The 14233-nt window shown below is 37.5% G+C and overlaps 1 long non-coding RNA gene across 1 annotated transcript in view; it reads left to right on the top strand.

The window, feature by feature from the left end:
• The window catches only part of LOC107085788, a 130347-nt gene extending 116410 nt beyond the window's left edge, over positions 1-13937 (top strand). The window contains exon 3 of the long non-coding RNA XR_001481273.1: positions 13616-13937. This is a non-coding gene — a long non-coding RNA (uncharacterized LOC107085788). The remainder of the gene's footprint in view (positions 1-13615) is intronic.
• The last annotated feature ends 296 nt before the right edge of the window (positions 13938-14233 follow it).

The following is a 14233-nucleotide window of genomic DNA, read 5'->3' as shown; positions in this document are numbered from 1 at the left end:
GGTCCTTGGCCAATCCTTGGCCAATCCTTGGCTGATCCTTGGCCAATCCTTGGCTGATCCTTGGCTGGTCCTTGGCCGATCCTTGGTTGGTCCTTGGCCGATCCTTGGCTGATCCTTGGCTGGTCCTTGGCCGATCCTTGGCTGGTCCTTGGCCAATCCTTGGCCGGTCCTTGGCTGATCTCTGGCTAATCCTTGGCTGGTCCTTGGCTGGTCCTTGGCTGATCCTTGGCTGATCCTTGGCTGGTATTTGGCCGGTCCTTGGCCGATCCTTGGATGGTCCTTGGCTGATCTCTGGCTGATCCTTGGCTGGTCCTTGGCCGATCCTTGGACGGTCCTTGGCTGATCTCTGGCTGATCCTTGGCTGGTCCTTGGCCGGTCCTTGGCTGATCTCTGGCTGATCCTTGGCTGGTCCTTGGCAGGTCCTTGGCCGATCCATGGCTAATCCTTGGCCGGCCCTTGGCTGGTCCTTGGTTGATCCTTGGCTGGTCACCCATTCATCCGTTTCAATTTGCTTGTCTTCTAAAGGCTTTGTTGGGCTGGGAAGAGAAACATTTTTGGGAATGACTATGATCTGGATGACAGAGAATCTTCACCAGCATAAGCCTCCTGGATGAGAGGAATAACAAAAATGTACGTCCAGTTGCCTAACCTGGAACTTTACAGCTTCGCCATGATCTGGATGAGTTTTTATTTATTCCAGATTCTCTTCAAACTACAGTAACACATCTACACTTATTTCTGTTGTGTTTTTTTTTTCTTTTTTTTTTTTTTTAAGTTATTTGTGGAACAAATGCTGATTAATTCTTTTATTATTTTTCAAGATTTATATAACCCAAACATTTCCAAGCTGAACAGACGCAGATATCGACTGTAGATGCTCTGTTTCAATATAAAAAGATTTGTTTGCTTTGATTTTAGCTCCACTAGCTTCCTCTCTGTCTGTTTGTTTGCAGAGCATTCATGTGACACTGGTTTTCTCATTGATGTTCACTGTTTGTGTGCTCAGCCCTGCTCAGCGCAGCAGCTTCGTTTGCACTAATTAAATAAAGACTAATCCTGATGCATTTAGGCAGCTGATGACCCCTGTTGTTTGAATGGATAACCCATTAACCCATCCGAACGGTTCACTGCGACGGACAGAGAGAGGAACAAAGGGTGGAGCTGGAGCCCAAGAAGGCAGCGGGTTAGTTAAAGTACGGGAACACTCTAAATATGGTGAAACATCTCGGCTTTGTTGGAGAAATTGTTGGAAGGGGGGAATTTTACTGACATGTTTTGGGATTCCCCGTGGGTGGGCGAGTTTTGTAAAAGTCTGCAAACAAAGATAAAGGGTATTTTAAGCATTCTCTTAGACCTGGAGGTTATCTGTATATATTTTAGGAATAATCGCCTTGGACCTGATTGAGAAAGACATTAAATATTTGATCAGAGTTATGCTACTGACTGCAAAGAAGTGTACATGCCTGGTTAAAACCACAACCTCCCAGCGTTACACAGCGGAGAGATAGTATTAGAAAAGTCTATATTATAGAAAAAAAAACCACATCAAGACTAAAACTGAAGATGGAGACCTTTGAAACAAAGTGGAGACCTATAACTAAATTTATGCTGTAATCTTGACGCCCCTATTTATTTATTTATTTATTTATTTACCAATTTATTTTGTTGCTTTTGTACCTTTTGAATGTATCTTGTATTAGTATTACTGTGTACTTTTATTTTAATCTGTATGTTCATAATGTCTACTGTTGTCCCTTTCACTGCAAGTATTGTGATTTATATATCCATGGAGGGGTCAGTGAATATAGGTTCATCTTCAAATCAATTCAATTTCAATTAAGTTTATTTTTTTGGTGCCAATTCACATCACGTCATCTCAAGGCGCTTTACTGTTCACTCATCTTGATGGGACCAATGTTGGATTGCAAAGATTTTTGGACCCCCCATCAATAATCCCTGGATAATCTGTGGCAGAGGTGGGACTTAATAGGCCGGTTTCTTGAAAGGTCTAAAGTGATCTGCGTAAAGACGTTGAAATGCGAAATGTGAGAGGAGTGGACGTGTATATGTTGATATAAAACAGTGATTGAAAATAAAAAGTAAAAAAAAGAAATATGGGAACACAGACGGAGCTTTGAATAAGGCAGGAAGATGAAGCTGGAAGACTTTTTTAAAGGTTCGCTTTAGACACAAAATCATATCTGCTATTTTCAACTTTCATTCATGATTCATTTTGAGCGAACCGGTGAGTTTCCCTCCTCTACAGGAAGCTGAGACTCTTTATCAGCTCTGAAATACAGAAAGGAGGAGTTCAGGACAAGCTTTCAACTTTAATTACTGCCTGAATGTAAATATATATATATATATATATATATATATATATATATATATATATATATATATATATATTTGTCATATATATGTATGTATATCTATATATATATAAACTTTCAGTAGGTGGAAGATTATGATTTTTTTACCAAGGAGTAATTGGGCCAGGCTAGAGATTTTTTTTTTCGTGATTAAAGTAGCATCATTACGAAAAATAAAGTCTTAACATTACGAGAATAAAGTGGTAAAATAAAAAGAATGAAGTCATCATTAAACCCATTTCAGAAAGAAAGCTTGGAGCTCCGCCCAGCAGATGACGGTCGACCAGCTCCACCAATCAGCAACCAGAGTCCATTTTGACATCCTGCCCAGTTNCGCCAGATTCATGTCAACTTTATGTTATGCTCTCTGGTGAGCCTTTACAGAGCTGTTACATTTTGTTTTGGCACCTGAGAAAATCTGATATTTCCTTTAATAAAACCAAAATGTTAAAAGTAAAGTTAAAAATGTGACACTGGTGTAAATCCTGCTTAATATGAAGCAGTGTTGTTTCTTTTTTTGTATATATAGTATGAAACTATCCAGAAATGACCCGTATGAACCTATTCACAACATTTTTTGTACTTTTTCAGACTGGAAGCAAAACGTATTTTTATGTTGCTTCTTGTCAGATTTGTGGAGATTTTAATGTAACATCCAGGTCCTGCCTTTTGTTGATTTGTTGATACAGCAGCTCTATCTACAGCATATCTACATGCATGAAATGTCTCTTTCATGTTGCCTTAACTGCTGTATGTCAAGTTACTGAGGAAAAAATTTGGTAAATGTGTGTTCAGAGTAAACATTACATGGATGTCCGGTACCTTGTTTGGTGCCTTAACCCATTTATTTCTACTGTGTAGTGATGCTCACTGTAGTGCAGCTCAGTCCATAGATCTCTGATGGGAAAGTTTTTCTTTCTATCGTTTCTTCTTGTGCAAATGCTGCCAAGCTGCCTCTCTGACAGTCAATCTCACACATCTGCGACTCAGCACCTGTGTCTTACCTTAATACCTTTCATGTGATAATGCCCCTCTAGAAGTAGTGTTAGCATTCTTCTATCTCCTATTAAGTGAGATCACATTGTACGATGTATTTCTAATATGAACTGCTTCACATGAAACACTTACTGTTCATACTATTCTCACCAAACTGTGATAACTGTGATTAAATTCAGTGTAAACAAATGCCATATGTTGCCACCCCTCAAAAATTCCTGCCCTCCTCTCTCCACCCCATAAATATTTTTCTAGATCCGCCCCTGCTTGTGATTTATATATCCATGGAGGGGTCAGTGAATATAGGTTCATCTTCAAATCAATTCAATTTCAATTAAGTTTATTTTTTTTGGCTCCAATTCACAACACGTCATCTCAAGGCGCTTTACTGTTCACTCATCTTGATGGGACCAATGTTGGATTGCAAAGATTTTTGGACCCCCCATCAATAATCCCTGGATAATCTGTGGCAGAGGTGGGACTTAATAGGCCGGTTTCTTGAAAGGTCTAAAGTGATCTGCGTAAAGACGTTGAAATGCGAAATGTGAGAGGAGTGGACGTGTATATGTTGATATAAAACAGTGATTGAAAATAAAAAGTAAAAAAAAGAAATATGGGAACACAGACGGAGCTTTGAATAAGGCAGGAAGATGAAGCTGGAAGACTTTTTTAAAGGTTCGCTTTAGACACAAAATCATATCTGCTATTTTCAACTTTCATTCATGATTCATTTTGAGCGAACCGGTGAGTTTCCCTCCTCTACAGGAAGCTGAGACTCTTTATCAGCTCTGAAATACAGAAAGGAGGAGTTCAGGACAAGCTTTCAACTTTAATTACTGCCTGAATGTAAATATATATATATATATATATATATATATATATATATATATATATATATATATATATATTTGTCATATATATGTATGTATATCTATATATATATAAACTTTCAGTAGGTGGAAGATTATGATTTTTTTACCAAGGAGTAATTGGGCCAGGCTAGAGATTTTTTTTTTCGTGATTAAAGTAGCATCATTACGAAAAATAAAGTCTTAACATTACGAGAATAAAGTGGTAAAATAAAAAGAATGAAGTCATCATTAAACCCATTTCAGAAAGAAAGCTTGGAGCTCCGCCCAGCAGATGACGGTCGACCAGCTCCACCAATCAGCAACCAGAGTCCATTTTGACATCCTGCCCAGTTNGTCGACCAGCTCCACCAATCAGCAACCAGAGTCCATTTTGACATCCTGCCCAGTTTGATGCTGCTATTATGCTTTAGCGTCAAACTGACGCTAAAGTATAACTTCACATGATGCTCCACATTCCTGAGCTTCTTGGAAGAGTTGTCATAAAATACAATTTTATTCTCATAATGTTACGACTTTATTCTCGAAATAGAAGGAAAAAAATCTCTAGTCTGGCCCTGATACTCTGTCGTAATTTTTAGTTTGTCTATAACACCCAAAAAAAATATTAATCTTTATGTATGAAGCTAATTTAAAACATAAAAATCACTCTGTGATTGCTAACAGAATATTTTCAACTTAGGGTTAAAACACAAAAACAACACAGAGCAGCTTTCATGTCGTTTGAAAATGATCTGTTCAAAGTTTGATATAATTTTGCATCTTTTCTAGAGTTTTTGTGAAGATTTGTTGGGATCCCGGGAGAACAGACGTTTAGATGTTTTACCAGGACAGATGAACCTGATGATCACATCTGGAGTAACGCTGGTTTTAGACCTTAAAAACTGGACTTTCTGAGCACACAGAGTCAGACGTTAATCCCACCAGGAAATGATCTTTTTAACGGAAGTAAAAAATATCAGGAAACCATGTTGGCTTTCAGCCGTCACCCACTTAACACATCAAAACTCTGTTTTTTGTCCTTGCTTTCCTGATCTACATGTTTTTCTACATTATTTTTAAGGCAGTGGCTTTTTTCCTTAGAGATGTTAAGTTGACATAAAAAATGATCATTAAGCAAACAGAACCGACAGCAGAAATAAATTAAACAGAAGATTGATCTTCAGATAACCGCAGACTAAAATCATTTATGGAATAAAGAAAAAACTTGACAGGAATTTATCAGAAGACGGAACAGCTCTGTCTTCTAAAATGAAACTGAGCTTTTATATCTTCTGAATATAAAATAGCAATAAAAATGTAATTATTCTTAAATGCTTCATTAATGTTTCAAAGCTCCATTTGCTCATTGATTTTAGTGAGATTTTAGCCTCTGAAATGAAAAGTTTATGCTGAAACATTCATTCTACTTAAAGTATAAAAGTCAAATTAATGCAGGAAAAATAAACGTGAAGGACAGAAGCTTTACTGCACTATTCTTTTAAAGAAACATTTTTCTACAATGTTATCTTCCTTAAACTACATTTTCTTAGTTTTATAACTATAACAGTATGAAATTTGGCTTTGCATCATCCTGCACTGGAAAAACAATCTAGAAATAAGGTAAAATTTCTTAAATCAAGTGTATTTACCCTCAATTTGAGCAGGTAAATGAGATAGTTTGCCAATCGAATGAGTACTTTTATTCTTAAAATAAGATAATTATATAATATGCACTTGAAATAAGACAATGCAATTGTGTTTTCTTATTTTAAGTGTAAATTATCTCGTTCCATTGGCAAAATGTCACTTTTACCTCCTCAATCCAAGAACAAATGCACTTATTTTAAGAAAAAAATGGCTAATCTAGATTTCCATTTTTCCAGTGTGAAAAAGGATTTATTTTGGTGTGTGGTAAACAACAAGTTCCAGACAAAGAAATTGTCTCGATAAAACAAATTATTTTGATTCTTTTTGTTTTTTTAAATACCAACAGACCAACATAAAACAAGCCTCCTTTTTCAAACATCAGAATCTGATGCAGCCTGATAAAAACAGGCAGGACTGATTTAAAGCACTTTGCAGAACATTTTAGAATCTTGTTTTTTCTTGTTGGCATTCATATAAAAATACTGGTTTAATACCTTAGTATAATTTGATTGTTTTTTTGGTATACGTCTATTTTTTGGGAAGGTTTTTAAGGACCCAAATAGAATATAATGCAATATAAATAGAATAGAAAATCCGTTTATTTTCCCACAAATGGGAAAATTCTGGTCAAGAGATGATTTTTGCTAATTAAATTAGGTTCCACAGTGAACAGCAGCAAAAATCCAGGAACAAAAATAAGAAACATAAAACCCAGGAGATGCCAGGGAGAAACAACACCTGGGGAGCAAGGAACAAAGCAACAAATAAACAAGAAACCAGTGATGAAAAGCTGCAGAGTTGGTGTATATATGGGGAGCAGAACAAAGGATGGGCTAATGAGCTGATATGGAGCAGATTTGGATAGAACTATCTAGAAGGGAGCCAAGGGAAAGGAATGAGCACAAGTGGGCAACAGACAGTAACTCAATAAATACAAAACCCCGCTTTTCCTTTAATAGTTTGTTTTTTAGTTTTAATCGTATTTAGAGTGCTTAAAATCACTTTCTGTTTAAAGAGTGTTTTCCTCTCTCCAAATGCTGGATCGAAGCATGACCAAATATGGATATAAGAAGATGACATCATCTAGTGACTTTTAGGACAGCTAATTGGGACTTTCCTGTGCTGAAGAGTTGTACCCTGCAGAAACAACTAAATACGGACTTCCTGGTTTTTCCTCTCATCATGTTATTGTTCACTAGAGAGCGGGAAGCAAAAATCAGGATAGATCCTCCAGACGCACATCAGAGGCGTCTGAATGAGTTCAAGCATCTTCTTGATACTCTAAACCAGAAGTCTTCATAACCCAAAGCCAATCAAGTTAAATAAAATGAATTAAGACATTTAATAAATATCAAGACAGGAAAATGTGTGTTTTTTTTTAAAATATGTCTATATTTATTTTAGGTTTAAAAACCAGAAAAGGTTTTGTTTCAGACCTAACGACCAAAGAAATAGACTGAAACATGGAAGGAGTGTTTGTGATCTTATAGAAACGGTAGGTTTTAATTGGTCAAAATCCTGATACACACTGCAAAAAAAAATGTAAATCTGAATAAGTAAATTTTTCCTAAAATAAGTGCATTTCTTTGACTGAGGTGATAATTGAGACACTTTTTAATGGAACAAGACAATTCACATTTACAATAAGGAAAAAAGTATTGCATTGTCTTGTTTTAACTGTATATTAGCTAATTATCTTATTTTAAGAGTGAAAATACTCATTTGATTGGCTAATAACCTTATTTACTTGCTCAAATTAAGGGTAAACACACTTAATTTAACACATTTTACTGATTCCTAGATTGCTTTTGCAGTACAGCCTGTTGGGCAATAAAGGTCAATATAAATGAGTCAAATTTTATGAAAATAAATGAATTTTTTCTTGAATTAAGCAGGTAAGTCAGACTCTGCCAATGGAACAAGACAATTTACGTTCGAAATTAGAAAAAAAATATTGCATTTTCTTATTTCAAGGGTATAATATCTAATTATCTTATTTTAAGAGTGAAAATAGTTATTCTCACTAAATTAAATTAAGGGTATGTACACTTAATTCAAGACATTTTTACTTAATTCTGGATTGTTTTTGCAGTGCAGAGACCATGATGGATGAAGATGCTGCTGAAACGAATCAAACTCACAGAAACATTTTACATGTAATTAGATCAAACGCAGCTACCTGAGAATCAAAGAGCTCTGCAGGTAGTTGCTGTGTGATCAGCTGCAGGAAGAGACAAAGAGCTGCAGTGATGGCTGCAGCTTCAAACCAGCGGGGGGGTTCATTCGGCCATCAGAGGGGGGGGGGGTCTCTGCGGAATTCAGTGGACGGCTCTGAAAGAGACCCATCAGGCTGTCTTTTTCACTCCATCACTAACATCAGCCTCGTCTGTCTCACTTACCCATAATCCTTTTGGTTCATTCAGCGCCACATTGGATCCCAGCAGAGCCGAACGTCACGTCAAGCATCACGGAGTCGCTAACCTGGGTTTGGTTAGAGTGACAGAAGCTGAGGGCGGTTCTGATAACAGCATCTCTGGAAATGGCCAAACATCTGAGTGTTTTGGTTCTGTTTAGGTTTTTTTTTTTTTTCTAGTTTTATTGGTTTAATTCCTATTTTGTGGTGTTTCATTGATGTATTTGAGTTCTATGGTAGTTCTTGTTTGCCCTCTGCTGCCCTCCAGTCTCAGTCTCCTCCCTTCTAGACTCCTCTGTTCTTACCTGCTCCCAATCTGCTGATTAGTCCGTTCTTTGTTTCTCCTACTGCTCAGTCGCTGTTGCTGGTTTGCCTTCATTTCTTTTCCTCTTGTTTCCTCAGTGTTCCTGGTTATCAGTTTTTGTGGATTTATGTTTTTGCATTTTTGCTTCTGTTACCCTTTTTGTTATTAAATCTTCAAGTAATCACTTCAGCTTCAGTCTCTGCATTAGGGTCCTGTCAAACCTCAACCTCACTGTGACACTGAGGATAAAAACCAACCATACTTCCCCTTTCCAGACTATTCTAGTCTCATTTATTAATTACTAAATAATCTGTAATGAATACATGAATTAGGGCTTCAGCCGCTACTTTCCGTTTACCCCTCAGTGCTCGTTTTAATCAGCCGCGCTCTGAAATATCTCCCTCATTTCCTTCTCATCACAGTCATTTCTTAAACTCATTAATGAGTCCATATCTGCGGCCGAGTCACAGGGGCCACAGGCTCTCTGTGAGTCCGGCGCCAGTCCGTTTGGGTCCATCAGCGGCTCTCTGTTTACCTTCTTCTGTCTCTCTGAACTCAAACACAGATCCGCCGCCAACAGCCTTTAGTTTAGAAATGAGAGAACTGAAAGGCAGAGGCAGATAATGAATGGAGCAATCATCTAATAATGGGATGGCTTTTTATATCACTGGAACAATAAAGGACAGTTGGTTTGGACCCAGTTCTGGTTTCAGTAAAGCTCTGAGGTTTCAAACTAAAGCTTTCCTTCAGCACCACCATACCTCATCTGATCCAGTGCTGTGTTTTTTCTTTGTCTGTCTGTTTCCTGAAGACACGGGCCGTTCCTCAACACAACAACGTGATTATAAACTCGTGTTCTCTCCAAGTACAGTACGTTCTTGGCAAGAACGCAGAATAAATCTGGGTCAATTGGAACAGAAGCGTACTGATGACATCACCACATTCAAATCTCGTCTGGAGCTGCATTTCACCTCCTGTTATTAATAGTCTCTAGATAATAATAAATTTTGACATTTTCATTTAGTGGTGGAATAATAATGAACAACGTCATATAAACACAAATCAAATGAACATTTTGCAAAAAAATAAAAAATAAAAAAATCTCCATTAGAGCTAGCGGTCCACACATGGCTGCTGCAAATGGGCTAACATTAGCCCTGGCTGACGCAGTGCATGCTGGGACAGCTGTCAGTCTGGAGAACAGAAAAGTCTGCTCTGATGCATGCTGGGTAAAGAGGGAGGGGCCAGAACAACATTCGGGGACTTTGTCCGTTCTCGGTTTTGCTGTTCTAGTGAAATGAATCGGTACTGAGGGTAATGACGTTTCACGAGAACGCACAAGTACACACGTTGAGAAATGACCGCAGTATGGCAGCTACATATACTCTACCTATCATGAGTAACTTTAGCTTTTCAGGTGAAAAAGCTAAAAGCTGTATTTACATTGCAGTGTCCATATAAACTGTAAAACTCCCTGCATAATTATAATAAAGAAATTTATATGCATGTAAGTAAAATCTGTAGGGCTCTTTTTGGCATCAGGACTTTTATTCTTATTGCCACATTGCCAGACAGGACATTGTTTAAAAAAATAAATAAATAAATAAATAAATAAAAGCCTTCTTTATCATTTCCTATCATATATTCTTTACATTAAAACTAATTTTATAAGATTCTGTTTAAAACAATCATTTGAGGATGTGTTTCTTATTTTAAACCATGTTTTTTATTTGTTCTATGTTTATTTTATATATTGTCTTTGTTATATTTTCAAAATACCTGAATATTTTATCTAATTGTCCATCCGATTACATCTTTTTCAATCTTAAATCCAATTGAATGATCCAACAGTTACTTAGCAGCTATTTTACCAAATACTTTTTATTCTTACCTGGGGATTTATCGGTCAGTGCTTTTGACTATTACTTGTTTAATACTCAAGTGAGGATATAGAGTATTCAACATAATACTCAAGTGAGAAAATAATATTTGATAAAAAATATCTCATTTGCTCTTTTCACCTGATCTCTTAATAACTGGACTTAATGACAGAGGGCAGAGTAATGATACTTCACAAGAATACTACTGAAGTAAAAGGAAGTAAAGTGCAGAAAAATGACTCCTAAAAGGTTTTTTACTCAAGTAAATGCAACTAGTTATTACCCAGCTCTGCTCATAGTTGACCAGAAACCAGGGAAGTTTAATCAGATTTATATTCAGACAGAAAGAGATGAGATGATCGGTTTTTGACGCATCCTGTTTTTGGTTTAGAGTGAAAAATAAACTGATCAATAATCATGTTTTTCAAATTCTAAATATTTATGATTTCAGCAGAAGCGAAAAGAAAGACTGAAAGGACAAAAAAAAAAACTCAGTTACAGCAGTAACCATAGCAACCACAGACACGTTCAGATGTAGATCAACGGCTGCAGATATGGAGTCAAATCATCCCGATTGCTTCCCTGAATAAAACCTTACAGAACTTCTGTTAGATCCTGATTCAACCGCTCAGAGAGACTTTCACTGGTGAACTTTTTCCCTAAACAGCTCCGCTTTTTATTTACTCATAGCTTTTATAAATCTTTAATTGAATCAAGTACAAAAATGTAGTCGATTCTATCTCTTGCTTATAGTTTCATTCATTCTGTTTCACTCAGAGACCATTTTCTGCTTTTGATCTTCAGCTCCATTTAAACGTAGGCAGCTTTAACTTTAATGATAAACATGACGGCGTTGTGTTGCTTGTTTACAAGATAAAAACATTTGGGTTAAAGGTGCTCTGACACTGAAACCCAGATCGACCCATGTGAATGCTCACATCGCGTGTGTGAAGTGCCAGGAAATGGATGACAACAGGAGAAATCAGGCACCAGACAGGAAGCAGGCCTGTAAATTAAAATAAAAAGATTAACCCACCAGCTTCTGCTAACAGGGCTGGTGTGAACAAAACAGCGAAACGGACACAAGAGGAAGCAGAGGAGCTACTGGTGGATGGAAGTTTATCAGCACGGATAAAGGGTTTTATCCGACAACCTGCAAAAAGAGTTTCTACACGTAAATTCACAGAGACAAGTCATCTTTGTTTGACTCGATTTGAGTCAGGGACAGCTGATGAAGTCTCACTGGCGCTCCTTGCCTATCAGCCAGTGACGCACTGAGTAGAGCGATATTACGCCTCATAGAGTTCTGCTGTTATTGGTTAAGAGCTCTTTGGCTTTGTAGCAAATTAAATAAGGTTTCAACGAAGCCTAGACATAAAGCAGAGCCATGTTACCGGCTTATGTAAGAGTGAAACACAGCTGAGGCTGCATCAATGCGCGCAGTTACGAAAAACCCTCCAAAATTTTTGAAGTTTGGACGCTGATGTTGTTTTATTACAATGCCTAATGTGGAAAACAAAAAACAAAATACAGCTCAGAAAAAGCACTGTGGCTTATTTTAACTTGAGCAACAGTTTCAATATTTTTTATATGTTTTTACATTATTTTAGGTTTAAATGTTACATTTTGATATATGCACTGATCTGAAAAAAGTGGAAAATACCTGCTTCATAAATGTTTTGTGGTCATCAAAATGCTTCAGTGTTATTCTATGGGTCAAAGAATTGAGTAAAAGCATTTGGCACAATCTGCAGAGATTTGGAGGCGCTGGTGACACCAACAGTTCAAAGCCCCACAGCTCTGGAACTGTTGGAGCTAGAGGTCTGAAATATCCTGCATTTGTGGTTAACATGATGTAGAACAAATGTAATACAATGAGAAATGCCTTTTCTCAATCATGTCTTTATTACTACTGTTCAAATAAGACCTATTATTTTTTAGAATAAAAAAACAACTTTGAGTCATGTTTGAACTGATGCAGCTTGGACTGTTTTTTACTCACACTATTTTCATTTATATTTTCAGAAACTAGAAGGTGTAGCTTTCAAATGATGTATCACAGTTCTTCGGTTATTTGCTTTTCCATTTGGGTATGCAAAATAGGTTAGGATTACTTTTATTAGGTGGGTGTTAAGAGGTTAAAAATGTGTGTTTGGCCTAGTCAAATCCCAAATCCTTATTTTGTCTCACAGATGGAAGGAAGCAGAGGTGTCAAATAACGAAGTACAAATATTTTAGGTATCTATACTTTACTCCATTACTTATTTTTCTTCCTACTTCTGACTTCTACTCATTTCATTTCCACACAAGTATCTGTACTTTCCTTACATTTTTAAAACAAACGTTACTCATTACTCTTGGCTTCGGTTTAATGTTAATAAATATTTATTTCCCGTCATGTGCTCCATCCAATGCAGATCATTGGCTCCATCCACATCGAGTGAAAACTAGTGTCATTGGATGAGTCATATGATGCAAATCATCAGAAGCAAGCAGGTGTTCTTCAAACTGCTAACGTGAATAGTCTATGCCATGCTACAATGTGGGATTCAAAAGAAGATGTTGAAATGTCAGAAAGGTCGGACACAGGCGAGAGCGTATCGGGAGATGGAGACCAACAAGACCTCCCTCATCCTTGGCCCTAATTTTTAAATATAGCCAAAAAATTTAGCTTTCAATTCATATAGTGACATCTGGCTGTTTTTTTAAATGTTAGTTTATACTTTTATACTTTAAGTAGTTTTTTGAGGGCATACTTTTTCACTTTCACTTGAGTAAAGAGGTCAAGTTGATACTTCAACTTTTACCAGAGTGTTTTTAAACTGCATTATCTATACTTCTACTTAAGTATCAAATGTGTGAACTTTTGACACCACTGGAAGGAAGGCGTGAGCAAAAGTTTCCTCTCACTACTCATTTTTGCTAAAGAATGATAAATTAGCCATTAGCGAGGTTGTGTTCACTTAATCTTAAAAAGGCTACTTTTGCTGCTTTCTTCTGTTTATTGAGAAAAAAGTTCTTTGTCTCTAATTGATTACAGAATTTCTTTTCCAGATTTATCCAGATAAACAAGCGTCCTATTTTTGCCTTCTCTCTAACGCAGACAGAAAATGTGGCTAACTCTGTCGATGTCTTCCCATCTCGTTGGTCAGGTGTTCGACCCGCTGAGGATGCTAACCATGGAGAGGCTGTTGCTCTGCATGATGCTGGCGGTTTCCATGGCGGTGCGGGCGCAGATCTGTCCGAAGCGCTGCGTCTGCCAAATCCTGTCACCTAACCTGGCGACGCTGTGCGCAAAGAAGGGTCTGCTGTTTGTTCCGCCGAACATCGACAGGCACACGGTGGAGCTACGGCTGGCCGATAACTTTGTTACAAGGTGATAAACGCTTGAGTGCCGATTAGATTCAATTCTATTCAGTTTATTTCTATAGCTCCAATTCACATCATGTCGTCTCAAGGCTCTTTCCAGTTCACCAGATCATCCAGTCAGATTGATTCAAAGTTTTCTAAGGAAAACCAGCTTTTTGCATCGACTCATTTACTCTCAGCAATCCCTCACACTAAGCATGCTTGTAGCGACAGTGGAGAGGAAAAACTCCCTTTTAACAGGAAGAAACCTCCAGCAGAACCAGGCTCTGTGTGAGCGGCCATCTGCTGAGGCCCACTGGGGTTCAAGGAGACAGAAGCAGACATAGAAAAAGCAACTCTAAAACGCGGCCCCGTCCAGGAAACGCACAGCCAGGCAGACGAGCTCTAAGCCAACTCCCATG

Source organism: Cyprinodon variegatus, unplaced genomic scaffold (genome assembly GCF_000732505.1).
Source record: "Cyprinodon variegatus isolate N-32 unplaced genomic scaffold, C_variegatus-1.0 Scaffold133, whole genome shotgun sequence".
Taxonomy (NCBI): domain Eukaryota; kingdom Metazoa; phylum Chordata; class Actinopteri; order Cyprinodontiformes; family Cyprinodontidae; genus Cyprinodon; species Cyprinodon variegatus.
This window is presented reverse-complemented; position numbering and strand designations above follow the sequence as displayed.